At 39.5% G+C, this 27,611-nt stretch overlaps 1 protein-coding gene across 18 annotated transcripts in view; it reads left to right on the top strand.

Moving 5' to 3' along the window:
• The window catches only part of INPP4A (inositol polyphosphate-4-phosphatase type I A), a 124,882-nt gene that overhangs the window by 25,351 nt on the left and 71,920 nt on the right, over nt 1–27,611 (top strand). For 15 of the 18 annotated variants that reach the window (XM_051806810.1, XM_051806809.1, XM_051806802.1 and 12 more), the window contains one exon: nt 25,485–25,545. The gene's annotated coding sequence lies outside the window, so the exon portion shown is untranslated. Of the gene's footprint in view, nt 1–8,649; nt 8,974–13,917; nt 14,122–19,052; nt 19,073–25,484; nt 25,546–27,611 lie in introns of those variants that run through there. The other 3 variants (XM_051806793.1, XM_051806795.1, XM_051806794.1) reach the window with 3 other exon arrangements.

The following is a 27,611-nucleotide window of genomic DNA, read 5'->3' as shown; positions in this document are numbered from 1 at the left end:
CTATTAAAACGATCAGAGGCGTTATAGAATTTTAAGGCATGACTTTTTAGCTTCTATTCTTAAATATTCGTTTATTCCCGCTTAGCAGGCAGCATCTGTCAGAGGACTAAATAGATTTGTTTCTTTATTGCAATATTTTAAGTTCCTATTTTTTCTTCCCCCACCCTTAATGGGAAATTTTTCAGTGAAAAACTTAACTCTACATGTTTCATCTTTTCAGTACCTCAGTTACAGGGTTTTAGCCCACGGTGATGTGGAACGTTGGAGTAATAAATCTGAAAAGGCTTCTCTAAGGGCAAAATCCCCAAAAGATCACAAGTAAGATACCAAAAATACATTACTTTCCTGTGTGGAATTCTTTTATGTGGGTTAAAAATTATTATTTTCTTTTCATTCTCTTACGTAGCCACTAATTGCTAACAATGTCATGCAAAGTTTGTTACTATTTATAAAAAGGCTCAGGCAGGTCTCGATTATATTTTTTGAACCTGCAGTACATTATTTTTTGTGAGGAAGAATTGGAGGGAAAGAGCTAGTAGAAGAAATGTGCCCCATTTTTGTACAAAAAAGGCTTGTGCTGACTAGCTACTATAGTCTATAAAAATACATTGTAGTCTACAAAAATAAATGTTGAGCTTATTTATATGAAGCTGACAAAGCATCACTTTTTTTGAAATAGTGTTTGGCTGGTATTTGTGTGGTTTCAGCCTATTACATGAATTCCTAAAAAAGGCAGATTATTTAGAAACTCTGCCTAACAGGTGCTTCTTGAATCTTACCCTTTTTTAGAGCCACTGTAAAAAAGAAAAACACTTATACTTTTGAAATTGGTTTAATGTGAGGATAGCTTTTACTTGTCTTTAATTTTAAAGTGCCCAATTCTCCGTCTTACCTACAGCTGTAACACTGAATTACAGCCTGTGTATTTTAAGAGTCTTTCTGTAGTTCCTGGTGTGGATCACGTAGTTTCCATGCTCTGTAGCCTTTCTCTTTGCTCAGCTTGCTGTCTCTGTTCACTATTCATTTAATCAGCAAATATTAGTATAGGGTATTCTATTTCAGAAGGCCTTTCATGGAGGGTTATTAGAATTGTTTTTCCCTAGAGAATTTAACATAAAATTAATGCTATTTTGGATTATAGCAATCGCTGAAGTATTTTTATACTACCTGTCTTTATGACTCTTGATGACTTATGTTTGTATCGGTGGTTTTGCATTTATAGCCAAGTCTTTTCAGTAAGTCTTCTTTATCTCTAAAATGATTTCATGAATTTTTTAAATCCTCAACTTGCAAAAGAATATAGTTCAGAGTGCAGCTTTCTATGAATGTGACTGTCATTTATTGAATAGTTCTTTGAAGAGTTTTATATTGACTAGAATCAACCTCACAAGATTTGGATAGGAGATAAATGGATATCTTCCTTCCAAAACTAAGCATTATCCCAGAGTTACTTAATAATACCTTGAAAGAAAACTTGTCCAGTATTTAATGCACTAATTTAAGATTCAGTTCCCAAGACTTTCTGCATAATGTCAGGCAAGTAATGAATAAAATCATTACAGAGCGAGTGAGGTGGGACCTAGGAACTTGTGCTTCTAAGCCTCAGACTCAGTCTCCTTCATTCTTCCATTTGAAAGAAAACAAAACACAACCATCCAGACCCACTCCTCCCTGCCAAAAAAACCAAAGTGGATGAGCTGTGGGAAGGAAAACTTGCCTTCCTCTGTTTTAGGTTAAAAACTGTGAGGTGATCTGGAGAACAGTTAGTGAGGATAACATGGCCTGTTGTTTCCCTGATCTCTGGGTCCATGCTTTTTCTCTATCCTGACTCTGTCTCAGGTGCAAAATGTATGCCAACATACCTGTGCTTTTCTCCAACTAATCTCAGTGAGAAGGAAGCCTTGGGTCTCTGACCCAGATGAGACTGGAAAGGACAGCTGCAGCTCCCAGAGGTGTAGGGTGGCAGAACCTGTTGGCTGTGACCACTGTGAACCTCATCAGGCAGCTGCAGGAGTAGCCATCAGTTCCAAACAGCTGAAACACATCACAGACAGAACTAGAAGGTAGAAGTAGGGGAGAGCAGATTAGTATAAAATATATGTTTTATTGCCTTTATAATATAAAAGATGATGTCAATAAACTTAACAGCTGTGCACATCACTTCTGCATAGCCAGAATTGTATGGTGACTTACATGGATCTGTTCAGGGGCAGAATGAATGTATGCCATACATTTGATGGGAAACTGAGCAGATGAACATAGGATATAGATATGAAAAAAATACCTTTAAGTAGCACAGTTACCATTGTTTTTTATTTAATCATAATACCTTAATACTGATCATGCTTCTCATACAGACACATAAACATTGTTAGAGGTCAGTGAGACTCTAATGACTTAAACCTGGTAATCAAATGATGCAGTGTCTTCAATTATTATCTGCCCAGTCTAATTCCCTTAAAATTCAAAGACTCAAAGTCCTTTCCAAAAACACTGTATGATGCCAACATCTGTAATATTTGATCTCACTTTAGACACCAAGACATCCTAAGCAACAAGACCTTTTACCATACTAGAAAGTGAAAATAATCTAAAAATACATATAGCAATGTATCAGTACATACTTATGGATTATACAAAACCAGATGAAACTGATTGAAAAAAACCCAAACAACAAAGCAACTCATCACAGCACTGATATATCACCTGGTCCTCCAACAGATACAGGGAAAAAGATGTCATAACTGGTGGGTCTTTTTGGGGCAGTCTGTATTTTTATATACCTGCCAAAAAAAAAAATTATTTAGTTAATAAGGGGATTCTGAATTTTTTTTAATCATTATTATTTTCATTGTTTTACTGTCTCTGTAGGTTTGCTGCTTTGTAGTTGTTCTTAGAATAAGACATAGAGCCTTTGACATTAAGATTTTTTGAAATCTCCTTAGAAACACTGAAGTGCTACTCCTAGTGAGCTTTTTCTGTGACCTAATTTTAGGAAAAATCCCAAATGATCTGAAGTCAATTAAGTTCTGAATGTCAAAATTTAGATTAATCATGAAAGAAACATATCCATTATCAACACATTTAATAAGCTTTTCCACCTTGGACTCCCACTGGATACACAATTCAGCGTGTAGGGTACCTTAGTCTTTGAACGGTCCCATTGATTATTTGGTGTCATTAACCTGGGGAATAATTTGCAGCGCACCATAAATATAGAGAAACTTAAAAGTTGTGGGCTTGCTGATAACTCTTTCTGATTGGATTGTTATATAATGTATTTTGAAAGAAGAAATAAAGAATTTTGAGAGAAGAAAAATTGTTTAACCATGGCCTTTCTATTTATTAGCTCTTTTACTGATCAACATACATTTGGAGACCCTCTTAGCATTTTGTGAAGTGCTCTATTACACTGTACTAACAATGGGACTTTTTTTTTGCATTGCAAAGGCAAAGAATGCCAAAAATAGGAATAAGAGAATGAGGCCCTTAAATGTGTCTAGATAGGCAGTTTCTTTTCATAGCCTTACTGATAAGGAACATATTGGAAGATGATTTCCCTGCTGAAAATAGGGACTGGTTAACTTGCAAAAGGGTACAGATGAATTGAGAAGATAAGAACAAAGCATTAGAAATCTGTTGTGCAAACAGAAATCTCATATTACAGCTGCTCTTTCTTTGTGTAAATGGGGAGTAAATTTTATAAGAAATGCTGCAGAATAGTCATCCAAAGTGTTCAGCTTTGCATTCAGTTTTACTGGTTTTTAATTTGGTTTACCCAGTGCAGCAGATGGTACTGGGGAAACAATAAGTCTTTGCATCGACTTTCTCCAGCATTGACAATTGTTCTTTCTGAGGCATTGAAGAACCTACCAGTCATAGATCACCAGCATGAGATCTGCAAGTCCTGCATTGTGAAGACAACAGGAGAAATTTCAGTCTGAAAATGTATAGAGTGTATTGAATGAGCAAAATGAGTGGACGTAGAGAATACCCATCAGAGTATATGATTTTGTTACACAATGTGAGGATCTGTGGTAAGTCAGGCAGTAACATGCTTGCCTCAAAACGAGTTTATACCCAGGACTGGGTGTCTCTTTTGTTAGGATTCACAGGTCAATTTTCAATTGAAACAATTGTGTGAGTGCAGAAAATGGGGCATGCTGATTTATAACAGAGAGGTAGTTGTGCATTGTAGAGAAAAATAAAGATTGTTTGGATTCGGAAAACTTGTGTCTATATTGATAGAATAAATTTTCATTTTCTTGGAAGCCAGGGGAGACTAGGTGTTTTCTGACATGCTTTTAGTTATCCAAACTGAACTCTGTGGTGTATATATAAGATTGGAGATTACAGATAATTCTGCACTTGCACTGTATTGGGTGTTTTCAGGAAAAAGCCAAGCTCTGAATATAAGGGGAATGAGACCTTGCACATGGTAGTTGCAAATGGTGCATCTGATTATCAGGTTTAATGTGTCATTAGGGTCTTGCTGACCTTTTCTGTCAATGCAAAACATGGACAGATGTTAGCATTAAAAAGAGAGCAGAAGTGGATAGCTGTGAGCAGGCTGGCTGCCAAAAGATCAGCTGACTCTGTGCTGACATCAAGTGCAATCTGGAGAGTCCTTCTTACCCAAGCAAGCTTTCACATGCACCAAATGTAAAATGCAGGAGCCACAGCAGTGTCTGTAAAATAGTCTCATATGGTCAGTACATCTTTGTTGCTATGAGATACATTGTCCTTGTTTTGTTTTGGCTGATTTCTCTGATCTTAGTCTTTCAGAGTCTGTTGTTTCATCTGCTGAGAACAGAGCATGAAGAGGAACTGGGCATTTAGGTTGAGTTTTGCATTTTCACTGGATGTGCAGGAACTCCTTCCCTGTGAGATCTGCATGCAGTGTGTTACAGGAAGATTCTCATTTTGTAGTCTCTTCCCAGTGCTGGCTATGTAGCTTTAGGTTGTTAGAAATAGAAAATATATTTTACGTGGGTCATAGCTATAGTAGTAACTTGAGGAGGTGGTCTCAGTGAAGAGATGTACTTGTGTGATGGAAATGGTTTCCCACATCCTCTTAAAAGTTGCTTTGCTAACTGTTTTTTAGAGGGGTGCAGGATGCTATCAAGACATTGATGAATGATGTAGTGGTGGTAAAAAGTTAAACTGCTGCAGTGTGTCTTCTTATTTATCTTCAGAAACCTTCAGATAACTCTGAGGGGTAAGTGCATCCTCTTCCCTCCTCCCATACCTAATCACTAAAGCTCTGCTTTCATGTGTGGCTTCCTCTGTTCACTGTCTGTGCAGGATAAAGATTCTTGTTCTGATGCTTTTCCCAGTAGGAGTCTTAATTTTCCTGAGAAGCAAAGTGCTGTTGTCATAGCATATCAAAATACTCATGAAAGGTAATTAGCTGGAAGAAAGGAACCTACAACTGAGATGCACCGAGAGGGAAGTCTGATGGTCAGGTGAGCAAGACACTGAAATCTAGTTTCTGAATTTAGCTTTCCTGTGGACATGGGTCAAGTCAGTTAGCTATGTTTGTAAGATAATGCAAAAAATATTTATCTTCTCAACTTTTTGCCTATATGTATTTCCAAAATACATGCTCCTTCTGGAGTGGGTGTCTTCTACTCTGTGTGTGCTTCGTGCTCACCTCCATACATGGCTGTTCCCTGGTGAGTACTGTAATGCCCGTATCAACAGTAAACAGAATGTGAGTCTGTTCGGGAAATTAGCTCAGCTTTTTGTTTTGAAAATGTGTGTCAGTGCTCCTCAAAAATTAGTATCTGAAATCCCAGCTTTCCATAGGGCTCAGAAAAACAAGGCTACAAAACATTAGAATGCAGCAGACAATGTAGCTGTTGGAAAAATCACTGGAAGGCTAGGATGGTGAGGGCAGGAGGATACTGGCAGGGGTCCTCAGTCTGCTTCTGTTACTTGATTGCATTGGGAGCCAGCTCTGCCCTTGAAGAAAATGAATGCTTTTTTTTATTTTTTCCATTCCCTCCCCTCCCCAAGACATTGTAATCTAAGAAGAAAAAGGCTCAAGAATGAAAGTAGAGGTTGGTGTTCTCAGTAACAATAATCTGACTGGACTCTGAGCTTTCATGAGAAACCAGGTTAATAAGAAATCTGACAATCTGGAATAGGCTGTGGGAAACCATTTCCACCATTGCTGGCTTAATGATGACTTTTAAGAAAATTTCCAAACTAATTCCTGGAGACAGGAAGATGATGATGATGATGAGGAGGAAAAAGGTTCTCGAGTCTAGTACCATTTTCAATAGGTACTATAGAAAGGCCTTTCCTTTCTTATTTCCGAAAGGAGAAAAGGTAAAAACTATCTGTAGTCCTTAAGGAGTATATAATAGTCTACACTGCCTCTTAATGCAGAATCTCTTACAGCAGTGGTTAGTTTAGAAGGCTGTACTAAATTTCTGTTCAAGATTTCATCCCACATCTGTGTACCTTTACCTCTGTTGGGGTAAGAAGCTTCAGATTTTCCCACTTTTTAACTCAACAGTCCAAACCATTTCAACTGCAGGAGGTCCAGCGAAGATGATTGATCAAGTGAGGCAATAGGAAGCTGCTGCCTAGAGCAGCTAAATCACTTCTGATTTGTAGATGGGGTCATTTGCAGGTAAGGCACGTATGTGCATTATACACAGTGCGTGCTCACTTTTGGTGTGTTTTATCATTTTGAGGCCTTTAACAACTCTTTTCTTTGAGTCAGTTGTCATGCACATCTATGCTCTTAAATGGACAGCAGCACAAAATTGAATGTAGATATACAATTTCATGCCATCCATTTTAAACCAGACAAAACCCACAACCACACACCCCCAAAAGGAAAAAAACTCCGTCCTCCAAATCCCCAGATATTTGAAGTATGATCCAATTTTACCTTCAGTTTTATCTTCTCTGGCTGTGTAACAGAGGCCATTTGGACCATGGCCTTGCTGTTAGTTTTCCTGTTTAAAATCTCAGGGGTCTTGGTTTGGTTTTTTGTTGCTGCTGTTGTGTTTTTTGTGTTTTGTTTTTTTTTTTTTCTCTGACATGCTGTGGTTTTTAGCATTCTTCTGCCTATTCAGGCATTTAACGCACAAAAATAAAGCCTCAAAAACTTGACAGGAGCAAAGGTTACTGTCATTAGTAAATTGGGAAAAAGGGTGGGATTCAGTAGAAGATTTTCCAAATGATAGCATGCTAATATTTTTAGGGGAAAAGAGTTTAATTCAGTGTACCTTCACAGATACCAGATATTCTTTATCCCCCTTGTTTATGTTATCTCCGTTAGCATGCTTCAAGGATTGTTTTGCTCAACTTGATTCTTTCTCATGTCTTGATCCCTGCCAAGGCAGTGTTCTTGGCTGCTTTGAGATACATGAAGTAAACATTCACCAATAGCACGAAGTTTGTTCAGTGGTTTTAACAACCAGATTCAGTACTGAAGAGTGCTGTGCAGATACTTGTATTGGGCTGGCGTACCTTTCATTTGATTGGGCCTTGCCTAAGAAGGAATTCTTTAAAATGAAAAAAAAATCCAAAGAACCATGAAAGTCGTGCTTTGATATTAGCCTTTGCATGAGAAATCTCAACACAAATCTGTTTATCTGGGTGATAGCCAACTGGATATTTGCTAAGTATGAGGAAAGATGTTCTGCTGTAAATGCTTTGACATAAACCAAGTGCTTTTTTCCCAAACTGTCTGGGATGTTTATATGAATGACTGTTAATCAGGTCTGTGGATTTTAATGGCATTGTTCCTTGGGCCAGCAACTTCTTTTGACAATACTTGCTCAATTCATCCCACCATGATTTGTTTCCATGGGATTGACGTGGTGGCTCAGTAGTAGAGGGCTTCATCTGCCTTTGTGGAAGTCTAGATCTGTTCAACACTACAACTGCTGTGCCTTTCAGAAATCTGTGTGATCAGTGCAGCATAGCATGTCAACACTGTCCAGTATTCAGTGCCTAACTTTGGCTTCATGATGCCTGTTCTCAGTGTTTTGTGGTAGGGAGGCTGGCAGGCCTGTGAAATAGGTACTCAAAATGTTTCTTTGACTAGGTGATCAGTACCTAGTGACAGGGATAGCTGTGGGGGAGGCTACCAGAACTCAGCCCTGAACCCAAATGTGCTGCTCCTGTCTGTAATGGAGCTATTCTCTTCTCCTGTAGGCTCTTATCCCTGCTAAACTGGGGTCAGGTGCACAGGGTTTCTGCCCATGTGCATTCCAGAGTCCTTCCTACAGTTCTTTCATCTCACTGCATTTGAGACCAAATTTGCCCTCTCCGGAGTACTTGATGAAATCAGAGACACTTTGCTATAAAGTTGTCATGATACATGGATATTACCCAGACTGAATAATTTTGTTTTAGAATCTTTCCTGGGGTTTTTGAGTTCTTCTCTTAGTCTTGATGTGAGGTGTGAGCACATAAGTATCTTATAGTAGCACATCACCTCACATACCATGGTATCGACTTGGTTTGCAGAGCAAGATTTTGCATTAATGATAAATATATTTGTGGTGAAGAAAGAAACAGAATTGCTATTCTGGGGGAAAAAGACAAACCACAAAATCCAAACCAAACCTCCCCTCCCCCCATCCCTGATTATGTAGAGGATGAAATTAAACTTGCTGCTGAAAGAATAAGCTGGGGCAGTCTGCAGGCACACACAGATACACAGGCAGACAGCGAGTGTCTGCGCGACAGAAAGGGACCAAGAGGGAGCCTTGAAACTTAAACTCCTCCTGCAGCTTTGCATCTGCTCTGAGTCACTGGTATGACTCACACTGACAGTGTTCACGTTAGCTAGCGTTCAGATGGAGCAGCTCTGGCAACAGAAGAAGCAGGTTATATTATTGATTACCTGCTGCAGCAGACAGTTGCACCAAGATTTTTTTTTACGAGTGCAGATGACAGACAGGAGGCTATGCTGAGCACCGTTATTATTACTGTTGTTTTCATAAGGTAAGAATTCCAGTTTATTTACTAGAAAAATACATAAAAGGGAATTTGGAGCTCGTAAAGTCTGAATTTCTGCTGCTGTTATTCTCAGAGGATGCTGATCTTCGGAGCTGCGTTACTACAAAGCTTTGTCTCGACTGTTTGCTGTGCCATATGGAGAATCATATGGCTAATGGGCAGCGTGAGTCCTAGGAAACAAAATAACTATATTCTCATTCATTGATGTTATGTAAGGCATGGCAGCCATGTTAAGGACAGAAGACCTCTTTTGAAGAAACAGTGCTGCTAGATGGTAGGGCAAGGGAAACAATTAGTTTTTAAGCAGCTCTCTGTTCTTTGGAGAGCACTGCAGTTCTCTAGTTCTTGCTTAAAGCTGCATTTACTGACTTCCAAATTTCTGTGTCACTAGAATAAAAATCAGTGACATTACAAGTAGCAAAACAATTGTTTACCTTTAGAATCACGGTGTTGTTTTGCCTTCAGCAGTCAGGCTGAGACTGTGCATGTGATCCGTGCAGTGCCTGGATGTAAATAGTGTCTTCGAATACTGTAAATGATACATCCAGATATTGAGGTAGTTTTCATCTTGTGCCACTAAAAGCTCATGTATATATATACATATATATATACACACACACACGTGTGCCCTGTTCTTACAATTCGTTATATGCAAAAAGTGGGACATATTCTAGTTTTCTAGTTAGTGTTGACATGTGCAGAGTGGATAAAACATTTGTTTGTAGTGGTCTTAACTGCTATTTTATTCACTCTGATGCTGTAATTTTAATGTAGTTTTGACTGGTATTGCTTATTATTCTCGCGTAGAATTCACTGAGTCTCGAACCTTTGCTGTATTCCCCACAAGAAATTTTTATAAGTTAGGGATTCTGATTTTGAACTGCAATAGTGAATTTATCTTAATTTCTTCTTTCTTTCCTTTTTACTTCCCCCCCATTTATTTTGGGTTTGGAAGGCAGTGTCCTTTGAAAGTGCATGTTACAGTGAGGTTGGCAGCTGCTTTTAGTAATAAAGGAGCCTGTTATCTTGTGTGTTATTTTCAGAATGAGAGAATGAGGGTATTTTCAAAACCCAGTCATTTACTAGCTTACTTTCAGGTACTTGAAACTATCACTAATTTCTTTGTAGAATTTACATAAGAATGACCACTATTTTCTCATCTCAAAAAATTGGTGCTGTAGTAAGGGCATTTAAAAATGACAGCATGCTTTAGGTTCTTCTGTTTGTTAATTTATAGCATTTGCTGATGCATGGTGTTTTCATTGCTATGAATTAACTAGATTTGATGTTACTTTCTATTTTAAAATACATTAGGTTTCTTAATAAAATGTAAAGTAAGGTTTGTTAGTGCATTTGTGGTATCTTCATACTTCTTGTAACATCCAACTTGGAAAACTATAGTGTGAGAGAAGCTTTTCAAGCAAAGGCAGTCAGGGACACCCACTTCCCAGAGCAACATTTTGGTGACTAATTTTAATTATTTATGTTTCTGATATTAAATATTTCTCATGTTACAGCATTATAAATACAAGCTAGTTTTAACAATATTAGGCTTGATTTGGGGACTGTTCACTAACAAACTTCTGGTACATGACAGTCTTTCCTTCCCCTTCCAAATCCAAACAAGTAGAAATAAAACAGTCTTTGCAGTCTTAATTTTTGCACTGATTTGTATCTGAATTATTGTTTTCCAAGATTCTGTTGGAATCGTGTTTGCCTTCATAATTGCCTTTAAGCATATATGAATTTACAATACGAATTCTGTATTATGTCAAAAGAGAACAAATAATTTATTTTAATAAAACTCAATTATATTCAGTTAAGTTTATGTAATTTCTTTATTAATGCTTTGGGGGTGCAGTTAAATAATTAACAGTTAATGTTTTTTACAAGACATTTGAAAAACATACTTAACATCTAAAGACCAGGATGACAGCCCCTGAGTCAACACAACCCTGAAGACATCCTCTCCCTCGTACTTGTCCATAAACTCTTTGTGCAAGAGTTGCCTACCAGAGAGAACTCCCTCTGATTCATGTCGTTCTCATGCTGCCTACTGTGTCCCTCTGTCTGCCACTGGAATGCCATTAAGTGGAAAAGAACGTCACCTGAAAGAAGAACATCAGCTGAAAAAAAGAACAAAAAGTCCAATCTTGCAAGATAGCTAGACAGTTGGAGAGGTTCTGGGAAGAACTAAGGCAATTTTAGTAGTGATTGTTGTGATACTATATCAATAATTATATGCCTTCTTTGGGATATATTAACAAGTTACAACTGAAGACATAAATATCCAAGGTAGGAGTGATTTGTGCAGGGAAGTGATCGTATCTGTGTTAAGTGCAAAGAAACCAGATACGTCTGATCCTTCTGTGCTGGGACTTTGTAGTTAAGTATAGTAGGTGTTGTCGAAGCCTGCCATCTAGGCCCTCTGAAAGTTAGTTTTTGTTACCTTAAGTTGGCTTTGCATCAGACTGCAAAGGTAACAAATGCCAGAAGCTATGAGGATTATTTCACTGGTACTTTTGACAGGACTTGAACTGTGAGAGTTCATGATCTCCTTGGCCTTTCTTTTCTGTGAAGCCAAGCAGAAGATCCCAGCTTACTGTTCTTCACTCCCGTTCCTTGTCTACAGGACATGGCTGTTTTTCTCATCTCTGCATGTCTCTACGGAACCATGTTTTGTTATCTCTGCCCTTGCTAAAGCTTTTTTGAGCTTCCTGCCCCTTTTTGATTCTCACTGGTGTAACTTTTGATACTCCTCTGGTGTAACCTGTTTAATGATTCTCTCCCCTTGGTAGTTTTTCCATGTAGGCAAGCCTTAAATGATGCAAAGCTTATGAAATTCAGCTCTTCCCTTTTGTCCCTGTGCTGCTTGTGTCACAAACAACAGGGTGGGGTATTCAGCTGTCCTTTATTTGTTTTTTTTTTCCTCTGTAAAACCTGCTGCTTTTTTTTCTGTGGCTTATTTTGTGGCCATGCCCTAACCTTGTTATTCTGAGCCCTTCATCAGCCTTCCTGGCACCTGGGAAGCAATGCTGCTGGATTGACTCTGATCTCTTACATGTTCTGCTTTCTCAGTCCTTGAGCAGAAGTTTCAAAACAGACAGTGGCATCGTCCTTGGGCATGTTGTTCTACCTCTCCCTGCCGTGACAGGCGGAAATGACTCTGCAGGAAACACAGCTGCTGCTGTGGGTAGAAAGTGGAGAAATGAGGGGCATAGAGAAAATAAATAAAGCATTTCTACAAAATTCTTGAAGCTCTGAGACCTCCAATGAAGGGAAGCACTTACTCTCTTGTTTTACACAAAAGCGACATCAGCAATGATTTATAAGTAGCCTTGCTAAATGGCTGGTGAAGAACTTAGGGGAAATCCAATCTTGTAATAGAAATGAACTTGTATGAGTAATCTTTAATATGGGTGATTTTTTTTTTGTATTACAATTTAGCCTAATGATCAACCCAAACCATACCACTGCTGTATTAAATGCTCTGTTTTACACAGAGTAAAAGGTGGTCCATGCACTGAATAAGGATTTATATTCTTTTCCCACAAAAAAAAGGGTTGTGATATTTTCTGTAGTGATTTGCTATTTGACATTAGACTTCCTGAAAAAGGACACTGCAGTATATGAAAAAACAACAGTATATTAGTGTTTGTGTGGTACATCCTTGTCACAGAATAGAACAGAACAGCATTTCTGTTTTCAAAGTGGAATTTGAAGTGGAGGGAGGGAAAAAGTCTGTATGAGTTGATTCTTTTTTTTTTTTTGTTTCTTTTTTTTTGCATGTTAGAAATAAGCCCATGTAAACTGGAGTAATACTAGAATAAAATCCTTGGACGTGAACAGTATGAATAGCACTGCTCGCAATTCTGAACCATCTTCTTTGTTGGAGAATTCTTTTTATTTGCATAATTTTTAGAGATGACAATTTTTACATCAGTTATTTTGGGGATCTTGTAAATGTGTGTGTGTCTAGAGGGCATCCCTTTGGTCCCTTTTCCTGTTCTGTGAAGAACAGGAATCTTGTTTAGATTACATTTGTTGCCTGGTTTTACAGAGGACGGGGAAAGAACTGTTAAATCTTTGTTTCTACTGTGTCCTGAAAAGCTCCTCACTTAGTCCTGGAGCAGTTCAAGCAGGGGGACACAGAGAGGTGGTGAACGCATCCCATTTGCCCTGGAAGGCAACTGTTAGAGGGGCTCTCACCTCATTGCATTGCATGAGCTTTTGTATCCCACAGAAAAAGTCACAGTCTCAATTTTTATCTGTTGAAACCTTTGTGTATTAAGCATGTGCTAGTTTAAATAAAGAGTGAAGGGTACAGCCTATACTCTGAATATAGCAATGATGGTCCTTTCATTTGCCTTCAGGGTCTGAGTTTCCACTTGACCAGTCCTGCATGACTATAGTCTCCCTGCCCTACTCTGGAGTCAGAGCCAGTGTAAGGATCAGAATAGTTCATTTTGCTCTGGTTAAATGAGATTATAGGCAGGGTTATGTTATTTCTGTGCAGAATTCTCCTGGTATTTTATAGGGACACAAAAATCTAGGATTAGCTCAGTTTTCATCTCAGTTTGATGCTTTGCTTTTTAAAGCAGCAGAGTACCTCTGATTCTGCTGTATTGACTTAAATACATGGCAGTGAATTGGTAGGTTTGATGTCTCACATAACTGTGAATTGACCTTCTGTGTTCAGGTGAAACACAATTTAAAAGGAGCAGGTTCATGATCCTTAATTCAAATTTACTCTTTAGATAAATAGTTGCTAGTGCCAGATGGCAAAGCAGCAACAGGCAGAAGTGAATAACAGAGTATGTTAATTTCTGCAGGTTATTTGGGCAGCAAATCTGCTTTAAAAACAAAAAAAGAAGAAGACAGCATTTACAATATTTTGGATTGTACTAAAAAGCCAATAACTTCATCGGGTTTCCTGTGTGTGATGGGTGAATGTATTATAAGTCCCAGATTCATAAAATAGAAACTGCTATAAAAGATTTCTTCTGTCTCATTTCAGAAATAGACACTAATAGTCTGACTTCAAAGCAAAAGATTAATTTTTTTCCCTGGCATCGATGTTATTTCTGTCAAGCAGCTGCGAGAGTTTCTCCTGAGAACATATGGACCAGCATGGTAAAATATTGATTTGTTTCATGCACATAGAAGGACGTGAAATAAATAATACCATGCTGACAGTGTCTTCTGTTGTTTCAGGAAAGCTTTCAGGAAGAGCTCTTTTGAGCTCTGTATGATAGCATGGAGGATTTGTATGAAAAGGATTGTGTCACAAATATTCCTATCACTAAATAATGTGGCTGTAAATACATGACATAAAAATGCATGCAGCTAAGCTGGCTAGAGTGAGGTCTTTCTGTCATAAGCCCCTCGAATGTGGGTGTCTGGGAAAAGTTCATCAAATTGTTCTCTGTTCCTTAGCTAAGCGGATGACTTTCAATTTTGGTAAACAGGAGGTAGTGAGTAATAGGAAGAATGTGGCCTTTGTGGTTTTGCCTACATAAGAAAGATTTCTTATCGTTGTCCCATTGCTTTGTAGATTCTGATGAAAACATGGTATGAAAAACATTTATCCTTCTACAGGATAGTGATTTTATGCAGAAAAGTTGCGTGGAAAAGTGGCTACTCTTTTGCTGGTACATATGCAGTGAGGCAGACTTGCAAACTAGACCAGAAATGGACTTCGTAAAGAAAGACTAATGGTGAATTAGACAGGATTCTTGGCTGCTCTCCTATGAATTCTGCAGTTCAGCTCAGGAATAGAAGGGAACTGGGACAAGTTTGTTCTCAAATATATGAATTTCAAAGAAATTGCTTGTTGTCTTAAAAAGTAACTTGAGAGTGTTTATGTTTGCAGATTGGTCGTTTTTAGAATTTGAAAATTAGTGTAAGAATTTATACATTATGTAATTTGCTTTTTCCCAACACTAGGTATTGCCAGTTACTGAAGTTTTAGTTGTAAGTTTGTCTTGAAGTGATGTGGTGTCTTACAGAGGCTCCTGTGAGAAATCCTACAGGGCTTTGCCATCTTTACTGAATTTTTACAATCAGTTTATCTACAGCACTTTCACTAAAATACACGTTAACTAGAAATATCCACTTAAGGATGTAGGCAATGTTATAAATTTAAGTAAGAAGTGGGAGTTGAATTGAAGGGAGTTGTGTGGACAGCATTTAATCCATGCTTCGATGGTGGTCTCTGGATTGAAACCACCACTACCATTGCAGGAGGTGCTCAATAGGCTTATTTTGATGAGCTCCACAAAGCCATGGCTGGAGGGATCAGAGTGAAATACAGTCAGAATTGTCTCCCGTGGCACAACGTTAATTTATCACATTTAGTGCTATATGATGAAATTACATCCTTTATTGTTGCCTGCTTTTTACTGACATCTTTTGCGATTGAATACTCATGAGTATTACTGCCTTTTGAAGACACCATGTCATTTCGCTGCATGGGGATATGGAAAGGGATGAGCACCTTCAAGGTACAGAGAGCAGTGAGAGGGGGGAACCTGGTTGGGCACATGGAAGGATAAACTTCCATTTGCACAGGGAGAGGAAACAGCTGCTTTTGTGCTTGGAAGTGAGGGGAGCCTGCCAGCGTCTGTGTGTGTGTGAGCCGAGGAAGGGAGGGGCTTGGCTTCAACACCCATAGTGTCTCAGTTTTTACTTTGTTGTAAATGCTTTGACTTTTTTGTGAGGTGTGAGTATTTCTTAATAGCTCAAGAAGAACTAAATGTTCTTTCCTGTGCTCATTGTGGGATTTATATTTCAGATATGTAGACATCACAGCCTTTAATTTAATGGAAAGTCAAAACGTAACACGGGGCCACTGGTAAGATTTTATTGAGGGACAAAAAAATTTGACATGTGGAAGAATTGTCTCTTTAAAAAAACAGTGGTGTCTTTAAATAGCAATTTTACATAAAATTTAGAAGAAAGACAAATGGAGGCCAGATCTTACCAGTGAAGATCTGCTTAGATGGTGTTATATTTGTGATGAGGAGACAAGAACATGTCTCAAGAATTTGACTCAATTTGTGTGAAGATTTTGATACCCCTTGCTATTGTGAGCAAGACATCCAGGATAAATGGGAAGAACCGTTTCTTCCTAGCACAGTGCTGTATTGTCACCAGCAATATTTGCAGACATCTAAAAGGCTTCTTTGAAGGGATGTGTTAAATAGGCATTTGGGAGGGCTGTGGTAGCTGATGACGAATGTAATAGTTTGCAATATTTATTTTTTGAAAGTATGATATCTTTCTCAACTTCCTTACAACTTGCACTTCTCCCCCCCCGTTTCTTTGTGATTCATATTTCTAAGACTCAAGAAAACAGTGTCTTCACAGTAAATTTGTCACTATTTATATGCAAAAATTAATAACGCTACCTAGATTACCCCATATTGTGCTGCACGTTTCATGGCTGGAGTGCCCAATGTTGCCATTTACATCAGCTTTCAGGTTGCATTTAGGGGTTCATAAAATATGTCTGCATTACAAGGTCAGTGCAGTAAAGAAAACCCCTGCTAATGGCAATGACATCTCAACAATTTGTGTAAAACTGAACACCCTCAGAAAATTATCATCTGGTTACACTGCGTGAAGATAATTTTCAGCCATTGCTACTTGAATGTTTAATTTTACAATGGAATATTATCTAGCCTGAAAACATTGCCTCCCACGAGAAAAAAACCTGAAGGCAGGCATGTGGACATTTGGTAGCTAAGTAAAACGTCTCTTACTGTGACACTGATAAAACAAATGAAAGAAGGGAGTGAGAGTTTTAGATACTGGACATCATTAATTTACTCTAAACAGTATTAAAAACTATTCAAGTTGATGCACCATGGTCCTGGACTGTCATCTCATCTTTTCTGCATAAGCAGGTAGTAGGTAATTGGATTGATACTGCTTGTCATATCAAACCATGGCTTCTCTTTAGTATGTAAAATAGAATATGAAATACAGGATCCACTTGTTCAAACCAGTTTGACCTTGAGACTGTCTCTTTTAATCTTCTTTTCCTGTTTTCCCATTTCGTAGGACTGTGCTCTTTATCTGGACTGATTTGTGGAGGTGCGTATGTGATAGTGGTGAGGAACAGACCTCATGTTGAGGCGTGCTGTGGGTTCTGACTCTGTATTTGTTCAACCTGGGGAGGTATTGCTGTGTACTATGGTTTTCTTTCCATGAAAATCATGTGCAGAGCAAGGTAAATTGTACCTGCGTTTTCTGCCCAGCAAGAAGTTGTGACTCATTCAGGAACACATCCCAGCATTAGGAGTGTTAAAGCACTGATACGATCAGTGGTAGTTGCAGATGCGTGTTGTCTTTCTTCACAACCAGGAGCTGAAAATAGATAAAACTTTAATATTGTTTAAGTACAGGTTGCATACATAATGAAAACAAATCTGAAATAATTCTGGGGAAGTCAGATCAAGACAAGGCAAGTGTCCTCTTTTTGTGCAAGGCATATTTGGATGTAATGGTGATAGCATCTTGTGTAAGTCAGTACTGCAAAAAGAGTTGCCAAATTGATCATAATGATAATTTGCTGAGAATAAAGTGAGTTTGTGTTCTTTAAAATCCTGAAGATTGTTATTTCAAAATGGGGAATGAGGAAAAACTTCAGGAAATCATATATAGTTTTTGAAGAGTTTTATTTGCCACAAGGCAAAGGAGAAGATCAGACAGAGCACAGCAGGATACACATATATTCTGCTTTCTGTCTGCTTGTGACTTGTAGCAGGGGTCATAGCTATTTTGACCTAGAAAAAGAACATGCTTTCTGGGTTTATAGGCTGATTATTGGAAACATGAACCTTTAAAATACATTTACAGGAAATGTCTTCTAAGTTATGTTGGGCCTGACCACTTGCTTTGAATGAGCATTAGTTTGCAGCTCTATGGTCGTGTGGTTCATTCTCAGCTGCTTGTCTGCTGCAGAGGTTCTTGCTCCTCACATCTGAACAGTCCTTCCCCATCTTGGTTCTGTCTCTTTTTTTTTTTTTTTTTTGAAGAAGTTGAGGTCATACCAACATGCCAACTTGTGTCATTTTGGTGACAGACAGGAGGAGGGGAAAAGTTAGGACAAGCAATGGGAGACAATAGCTTAGATTGACTCAACTCTCATGGAAATAGCACATCTGTTGGAGTGTACTTGGATAAAAGCTGTCAAAGCTAGGCTCTGGTCAAAGTAACTCTGTTTTTCTGTGCTTAACTAGTAGACAAAATCAAACCTGGTGTCATGGGTTGCAGGTACACTTCAGAAATGTTACCACCACATTTAATTGCAATGGAAAAGGATTGATTGTTCCTTCCTTCTTGGAATGATTTAGCTGCTGTCCAGTGAGTCATAAAGAGGGAAGAGGGGAGGCTGGAGGAGAAAGTGAGGGATTTCCAGTGGGAGCATGTATACTCCCTGTTATGTTTGTTTTTTATAGCACTTTGATGTTCCTCCACAGAAAATAGTGTTACATGCTTCACTTTCTGCAGTATTTTGGAATAATGGTGTGGCAGATTTGATTGAGAACTGGTGTTCTCCTCAGTTTGTGTGGTAACCCTTGTTGCAAGTACAGACAATTGGGGAGGAAAAAAAATCTCACTGTATATCATTTCCTTACGGCGAAGGATCTGAGTGGCTTTTAAAATCTAGCAGTGAGCACTTAAGGTTTGAACTGCCATCACCAGTTGATTGCAGAACAATTTCTGTATGGTTCTAATTAAGCCAAAGCATGCTGCAGTCTTTAATAAAATCCTTTTTTTCCTGTCATGGTCTCTTAATGCAAAAGGCCAGAGGCAGGACACAGAAGATGGTGCTTTGGTGTGGTCTGCAGCAGTGAAGTACCAGACTCTGCTGTGTTTTTGCTGCTGTTACAGGACAGCGTAATGTTAAAACTCTACAACGTAAGGTGAGAAAGGGGCCCTTGAGTTGGTGCACAGTTAGAACTGTTCATATACAAGTGCTGTTGGAGTCTCTGGGCATCTCCTACCTGGGCAGGTACTACTGGTCTTCAGTTCAGTTGTTATGGCTAAAGCTAGCAGTTTGATGGTTCTTCATCAGGTACCAAAGTGCAACAGAATTGGAGTGCCATTAAAATATGTAGAAATGTAGTTGAAGAACCAAAGTTGCTTTTAGAATGGGGTGCAGAGCAGGAGGGCATCTGCAGGAGGGCAGAACTTGCAGAGATAATCAGTAGGGAGGTCTTGCCTGCTCTGCAGAAGTTGCAATATTTTTTAAAAAATCTTACTGATGGACTGCTTTTAAAAGACATCACTAATCTCAGTGCAAACATTCTGCAAAATGGGTGTGACTTCCTGAGGGTAGTGAGCAAGGTATGAATATAACTTGACAGCAGAGAAACTTGATGTCATTACTAGGTCACATTGTGCCTATTTTACAGATATGTGAACTGAGCCACAGAGTTGAAAGGGATTTGCCCGTGGCCATAGAACTAGTCATTTTTTGTCATAGTGTTGTAAATAGAGTTTTTAGATTCCTTTATTGTTTCCACCATGTTATTTTCTTAATTTTAAGTGAAATGAATAATAACTGACCAGATTTAAGTATTTATATTAGATGTCCTCAAGGTGAATGATTGTACAGTATGTTACAGGATTATAATGTAGCAGGTCCTTGATCTTGTGACTGTGGCTGGCAATGGCTTGCCTTGTGAGTAGCTTTCATGGTGTCTGGGAGCTTTCACAGTACGTGCCTTGCTTTTAGAATGGAAAAATAAAAAAATAACTATACTAAATAAACGCAGTCGAAATTATAAAGGATACCAAATTGGAACTTTGTGTTCCTGCACTGAATTTACCAAAATAATAATGATTTATTATAGCATATGAATTTTTTGCCGAAAATTTGCATATCACATTTAACCCTGAAAAGAGCTCCACATAATGTCAAGTGTCTCTGTCCTCGTTGAGGGACTCTTCAAAAGCCAGGGTAAGTAAAATGCTTTGTAACTTCTCATCTAAACTGACAGTCATATAAATGAACCTCAAGTTTGTTCTGCCTTCACCTTGGACAATGAAGAGAGCAAAACTTGAGCTGTTTTATAGGCCACTTCTATGAAGAGGTATAATTTTGTAAGAAATTTTAGATGGTTTGCTGCTGAGTTCAAGGAAACATAGGGCTGGATGGAGTTTCCTGAGTTATTGAGTCTAGTTTTAACAGTGACATAAATCTTCTATTTGTACTCAAATTAACTCTAGCATGCTGGAACATCAGAACCATGCTCGATTCAGCGGATAGTGGACATCCTGAGTGTCGCTCTGCCCTAATTGCCCATGAACTGTCACGTCTCAACATCGACATTGCTGCTCTCAGTGAAGTTTGCCTTCATGAGGAAGGCAGCCTCAGAGAACACGGTGCCAGTTACACACTCTTTTGGTCAGATAAGCCCACAACCGAAAAGCATCTCTCAGATGTCGGCTTCATGATAAAAAGCTCTATTGTTCCTAAACTCAAAAATCTGCTAACAGGTCATTCTGACCACATTATCTCCCTATGCCTTCCACTAAACAACAAGCAACACGTTGTCCTCTTTAGTATATATGCCCCAACTCTCCAAGCTGACCCTGCCGAAAAAGATAAATTTTACACCAACCTGTGCCACCTTACCCAGAAGGTTCCTGCAGATTATAAGATCATTATCCTTGGTGATTTCAATGCCAGAGTAGGAAGGAATTTTGAAAGGAAAGGAATATTAGGCAAGCATGGTGTTGGAAGCTGCAATGATAATGGTTGACTTCTGCTAGAATTCTGTGTGAAGCAACAGCTTGCCATCACTAATGCTATCTTTCAGCAGAAGAATAGTCTGAAGACAACATGGATACACCCCAGATCTAAGCATTGGCACCTCATCGATTATGTCTTGGTGTGACAGAGAGATGTCCGCGATGTCCTCCATACCCGTGTGATGCCCAGTGCAGAATGCCAAACAGACCATCGGCTTGTGCGCTGTAAACTTAACCTCAGTCTTAAATTCAAACCTAAAAGGGACAGTATCCCAAGGAGAAGACTCCAAGTTAACAATCTCCAATCAGCCACAGTGAGAAACAAATTCCAGGCCAATCTTCAAACCAGGCTCAATAACCATTCCACAAAATCTACAGATACCTCTCCTGTAACACTTTGACATCATATTAAAAGCAGCATCCTGCAATCCTCTGAAGAAACCTTAGGGTTCTCCTTCAAGAAGAACAAGGACTAGTTCCATGAAAACAATCAAGAGATCCAGGAATTGTTGAGGAAGAAGAGAAGCGCCCACCAAGCTCACTTTGCACTGCCATCCTGTCACGTAAGAAAAACAGCCTTTCGCCTTACATGCAGCAAGCTCCAACAGAAAGTCCGTGACATCCAGAACAAGTGGTGGATCAGTCTTGCTGAAAAAACACAACTGTACGCAGACACGGGTGATCACAGAGGATTCTGTGAAGCCCTGAAAACAGCATAGGGGCCTACATACCAGGTACAAAGCCCTCTACTCAGCGTTGATGGTCAAACGCTTCTGACAGACAAAACCTCCATTCTGAATCATTGGTCTGAACACTTTCAGACTCTCTTCAGTACTAGCCGTGTAGTCCAAGACTCAGCTATTCAGTCCATCACACAACAACGAGTGAAGTATGAATTGGATACTGCCCTCACTTTAGGAGAAACCCTCAAGGCCATACAGCAGGTGAAAATTGGCAAGGCAGCTGGGGTTGATGGAATTCTACCTGAAGTCTGAAAGCATGGGGGCCATGCACTCCATGCTAAATTTCACAAGTTTGTACTGCGCTGTTGGGAACTAGGTGAACTCCCATCAGACCTTCGTGATGCAGTCATCATCACTTTGTATAAGAAGAAAGGAGATAAATCAGACTGTTCAAATTACTGTGGTATTACTCTGCTCTCCATTGCTGGCAAAATCCTGGCAAGAATACTCTTGAACAGACTAATACCTGCTATAGCAGAAGGAACTCTACCTGAAAGTCAGTGTGGTTTCAGAGCCAACAGGAGTACCACAGACATGGTATTTGTTCTCAGACAACTGCAAGAGAAGTGTAGGGAATAGAACAAAGGTCTCTATGTAACCTTTGTGGACCTCACCAAGGCTTTTGATACTGTGAGCAGAAAAGGTCTATGGCAGATTTTGGAACGCTTAGATTGTCCCCCCAAGTTCCTTAAAATGATCATCTCACTCCATGAGGATCAACACGACCAAGTCAGATATGGCAATGCACTTTCTGAGCCCTTTCTAATAACTAATGGTGTGAAACAAGGCTGCGTTCTTGCTCCTGCCCTATTCACAGTCTTTTTCTGCATGATACTCCAAAGGGCCACGGCAGATCTCAATGATCAGGACGGTATCTACATTCGATACCGTACTGATGGAAGCCTTTTCAACCCAAGGCGACTGAAGGCCCACACCAAGACCTTAAACCATCTTGTCCGGGAGCTGCTTTATGCTGATGACGCCGCCCTTGTTGCCCACACAGAAGCAGCTCTGCAGCGTTTAACATCCTGCTTTGCAGACGCTGCTGAACTCTTTGGGCTGGAAGTCAGCTTAAAGAAGACAGAGGTCCTCCATCAACCTGCACCTCAGGAAGTCTTCCATCATCCCCATATCACCATTGGCCAATCAGAACTCAAATCATTCCAGCAGTTTAATTACCTTGGTAACCTCATCTCCTCGTATGGTAAGATTGATGGAGAGATAGACAACAGGTTAGCGAAGGCATATAGTGCCTTTGGAAAGCTTCATAAAACAGTTTGGAGAAATAAACACTTGAAGAAAAGTACCAAGATCAGTGTTTACAGAGCCATTGTGCTGTCTGCTCTCTTATATGGTTCCGAATCATGGGTCATCTACCACCACCACCTGCGTCTCCTAGAACGCTTCCATCAGCGCTACCTCTGTACAATCCTAAACATCCACTGGTCAGATTATGTGACTAATACGTCTGTTCTAGAGCAAGCAGCAGTCACAAGTATTGAGGCCATGTTGCTGAGAACACAGCTGCGTTGGGCAGGGCACGTCTCAAGGATGAAGGACCACCACCTCCCTAAGATCCTGCTTTATGGTGAACTTGCCACCGGCTGCCACATGAGAGGAGCCCCAAAGAAAAGATACAAGGACTCCCTGAAACAACATCTCAACCTTGGCCATATTGATCAACATAACTGGTCTACTCTGGCCTCCAGTCGGGAGGTCGGGAGACACACCATCTATAACACTGTTGACGCTTTTGAGAAAGCACGCAGGATCACTCTTGAGGAGAAAAGACAACGCAGAAAGAATCGTGCCTTGCAGAATATACCACCTAAGGAGTCTTTCTGCTGTGCCTTTTGCAACCGGACGTGCCTCTCTTGTATTGGCCTTTTTAGCCACCAGTGCGCTTGTAACAAACGTGGGTAGAGCCCTTCCCCAATCTTCATTCACGAAACCTAGCCATGATGATGATGAAATCTTCTATTATATGGAAAATAAGTTTTTCCTTGGCTAAACTAGCTTTCTTGGTTGCTATTATTCCAGTTAGGTTTGTTATTTTGTTAACACCCTGTTTATCTTAGTGCTTTTTACAGCTCTCTGGTGTTTAGCCCTTGTCATGTATCTCTGAAGAGCAAGTTGTAGCTCTCCTCAGCTTTCTCTTTGCTGAGCTTAACAATTTCTTGGAGAAACTACCTCTTTATTGTCCTCATAAGCCTTTCTCTACACGTTATGGACTGAGATGGATGGTGTTTAGCTTATTGTAGCCAGTGTTCCTAACTCAGTCTCATTGCTGCTTTTTGTAGTGAGAAGAGCACATTGGCTGGTACACCCTAATGCAGTATCTGCCCCTTTTGTGGCTGCCTTGCCTGGCGTGGAGATCTTCTTTCTTCGTGTTTTTTCTCAAATGATGAACTCGCAAATGGTAGAGGAAGTTCTTGTTAGTCTGTAGTGTGCTGTTTTGTATTAGTACTTTTTAACTTCTGTCTTGTACTTCAGTCCTGGTTCTTCTTTAGTATTGATTTTCCAGTTATTCACACAACAGTGTAACTGATGTTATTTACACGCAGCACTGTAAACTGAGGAATTGCATTTTAATTACTGCGTCATAAATCTGAACACTGCTTTATGTATAAATTTTCACTGAATTTAATGTTTTAAGGAGTGTTTTGCTTATGAATATCAGTGCATTTTTCTGTAAATTAAAGCTTTAGCTTTCTTAATCTTACTGTATGTATTTATATATTTGCCTCATCTACACATTTTACTAGAGAAACATCCTCTCTACATAGGAACCTGTTGCCTTGTCACAGTTTTGTGGTACCACAGTCAGATTTCTAACATGCTCTGTTGAAGCAAAATGGCAGATATTTCAGTTTGAAAATCATACTTGTTCTTACCCTGGAGAGCATACTAGCTAAAAAGTTTGTGTTTTAGCCTTAAGATAAAAAATTTGATCCATGGAGTTATTTGCTACCTCCCCGATAGAGAGTTAATGTTTTTATTCTGTAATTCTGAGTGTAAATAGAGAAGTGGAGGTGTGAAACTGAATGACCAATTTGTGTGGTGCGTCAGTTGTGCAGTTAAGTAATTACTTATAAATCATTGTTTTCTTTCTGTAATACTTTCGGAAGCATGAAATGTTACTACTGGTTCCAGCTTCATGACATTAGGAAAAAAAAGAACTAAAAACTGATATATCTGAGGTATGGTATGAGGTATGATATGTCTGGGATCTAGCCCAGACTGCATTAGAAGAAGCCTGTCTCTTTTTTACCTTCAAGTTAAAACACTGAGAAGGTGAGCTAGTGTATTCAACTGGTTGCTGTCTTGGACTGTCCTGTAGCCCAACCAATTACTCATCAGATTCATCCATACTTAGCTCTCCAGTTTGCTCCCACATCCTGATCTACCACATTTTTTTATACTATGTGTTACTTTACTTCTGGATTTACTTTTGTAGTGACTAAGTTGGTAGAGATAATTCATCCCATGGGCTGTTCCCCATGTGGACAGCACTGTGCCAGTTTTGTCTGTGTACCTCACCTTACTCTTCATCCCAACAGGTTTTGTACTTTCCAACACCCCAACTGCCTTCATGCCTTCTGCTCCTAATTCACCCCTAAAAAGCACTGTACTGTTGGGTTGCAGCATGGCTCTTGCATCATTTCAGAAAGTGTAAAACTGAAAATTTGGAGCGGTACCCTTCCAAAGTAATGATCATGTCTTAAGATCACCATGGGGGCTGAGAACAGACCATAGGTGAAATGTTAGGATAGTGGCAGCTGTTTTAGGCAGAACAGAAATTTCACTTTCAAATTTATTGTTATGTTCTCTTTCCTCAGAACTGATCCACAATTCAATTAACACTGCATTTTTTACCAGTTTCTAGTGGGTTTTATTACTTCGCCTCCCCAGAAATTTCCTATACTACTAGCCTGTTTATTTGGATCTATTCAGTCAGAAACAATTTGTCCTTTTTGTGTCTTTCAGACTTTATTGAAAAAAGAACTGGATACACATGCTGATTATCATCTGTGAAAGGTGGAGTAAGGTAATATAATTTTAGTGATTACTACTATAATGTGTGATCATCTGTTGACACTGAATGCAAGGGTTCAGAGATTCATCCTAACTTAGAGGCAGACAAATCTGAAAGATCTTCAGCCTCAGAAATATTAACATGCTGAAAAGATCCTATGTTCTGGTATTGGTGGCATGCTTTTGCCCTGTTTTGTACCGTGGGTAATTAATTATAATGGCCAGATGTTCTCTGTTCTTATTTGAGTGTGTTGTCCACAGAAGCTCAGGTAGGTTGATAGCTTGTGACAGTATGATATGTTTGTATTTGAACAAGTGATGTGTTTCTGGAAGTGTTAGAGGTTTAAAGTACAACCTATGCTGAAAGACCAGTATTTGTCACTTCTTTCTACGATAAGAACAAAACGGTCGTTCTTTAATTTTTCTCCTTAAACATCCTGGGGCAGCAGAGATGGAAGAAGTAAGCTCTGCCTTTATTGTCATTGCATATTGCTGTAGCATAGGGCAGTATCCTTCAGGGTGGGAACTGAACCGTGTTGGGCACTTCACAAACATTTGTCACGTATTTACTTCTCCACAGTGAAAGAACTTCTTTATGTCCTGTGGTGTGGCAGGGTGAGGAGGCTGATAGTTGCGTTACTAGGCCTTGAGAGGGGAATCTGTGTTCTGTTAGCAGAAGTGAGAAGACTCTTGCCTGCTTGTTTCCAAGCAAAGTTCTGTCACAGGACTCTTCTTGCTTCCTGTGTGTGGAGCATCTCTGTGTTGAGCTGACCAGCTGCCTCTGGTATTTCGTAGAGTAGGAGAAATTGGGGCACATGTGCTGGTGATCTGTGGGATATGTCCTGAACTGCAAGGCAGTATGAAGCAGACTCTAATAAAATGAGTCTTACGGTAGAGGCAGGAAGTTTTGCTGCTCTGGGGATAGGAGGCAGCAAGAGGTGAAACCAGATGCTCCTAGTCAATGTAACATGCACAACCATGTGCAGGACTTGAGGGTGAATCCTCAGTGCCCTAGTCTCTGATGTAGTACCCTCAGTGCCCTTTTACAGAGTTCAGGAAAGAATGAATGGTGCATTAGAGTCAGTGATGAATAGCAGTGACTTCTCAGAAATGTTGTTCCCCAGCTCCTGCTAAGGGAGATCAGATTCATTTGTAAGATCAAGCACACAGAGTCAGCAAATGCACTTTCTCCTGCAGCCGTGCTTTTCTTGTATCAGATGTGTATCTTAATGCAGACTGAGAATCAAGTACCGAGAAGTCTAGCGAGGTGTGCTGCCATGATTCTGCCTACATCTGAAATTAAAGCAAATAGCTGATACCACGAACTCTGTTATTTAATTGGGGCATAATGGAATAGAGTGCACAACAGGATGCTCTAGGAGCTTATATGTAATATTTTCCTTTCACCAGTGAAGAACAACTTGGCAATCAGGCATGCACTTACAGATCTTCATCCCAAGAAGGGAGGGATGAAGTTGCCAGCAGCAAATTAGCATTACCAGACCCTGTAGCTAGATTTATTGTGACTTAAAATGAATTGCAGTAATACTAGTCATTCATATCATCTTTCTTCTATTAATCATTGTCTACACTGGAAAAAATATGCCCAAGGCGCTCCTGCATCTCCATCCAGTTCAGTGCTACTTGTTGCTGAAGAAATTAAAAAAGAATTGTCATTCTGCCCCAAGACAACTATGACTTCTCCCCTGTGGGGTCTGTCTCCACACTTTCAAAGAAATCCATAACAATAGAGGAAAAAAAACAGCATTTGGAGCTCCCTACAGGGACAGAATACCATCCTAATTATGTGTTTCTCAAATATGGCCCTGACTGTGCAACCCACTCCATATTTTATCAGATCACACAACTTGTTTGAAGCTTTGTGTTAGAGTAGGTCTGGAGAGAAAATAGGAGAGAAAGAAAAGAGAATGCCGCCCACTTCTGTTTGCCTGCTTGCTTGGTATTTTGGTGCATATTTTCTTTCCACTGATTTAGATTTAGTGCTTTCTTCATTTAAAGTCAAACTCAGTGTTTCATATGTAAAACTCCACATAACTTTTTGATTGAGGCTCCTTTATG

Source organism: Manacus candei, unplaced genomic scaffold (assembly GCF_025592945.1).
Source record: "Manacus candei isolate 608988 ecotype Guabito, Panama unplaced genomic scaffold, ASM2559294v1 h1tg000069l, whole genome shotgun sequence".
In the NCBI taxonomy this organism is placed as follows: domain Eukaryota; kingdom Metazoa; phylum Chordata; class Aves; order Passeriformes; family Pipridae; genus Manacus; species Manacus candei.
Note: the sequence above shows the minus strand (reverse complement) of the source record. Positions and strands in the feature narration are given on the sequence as shown.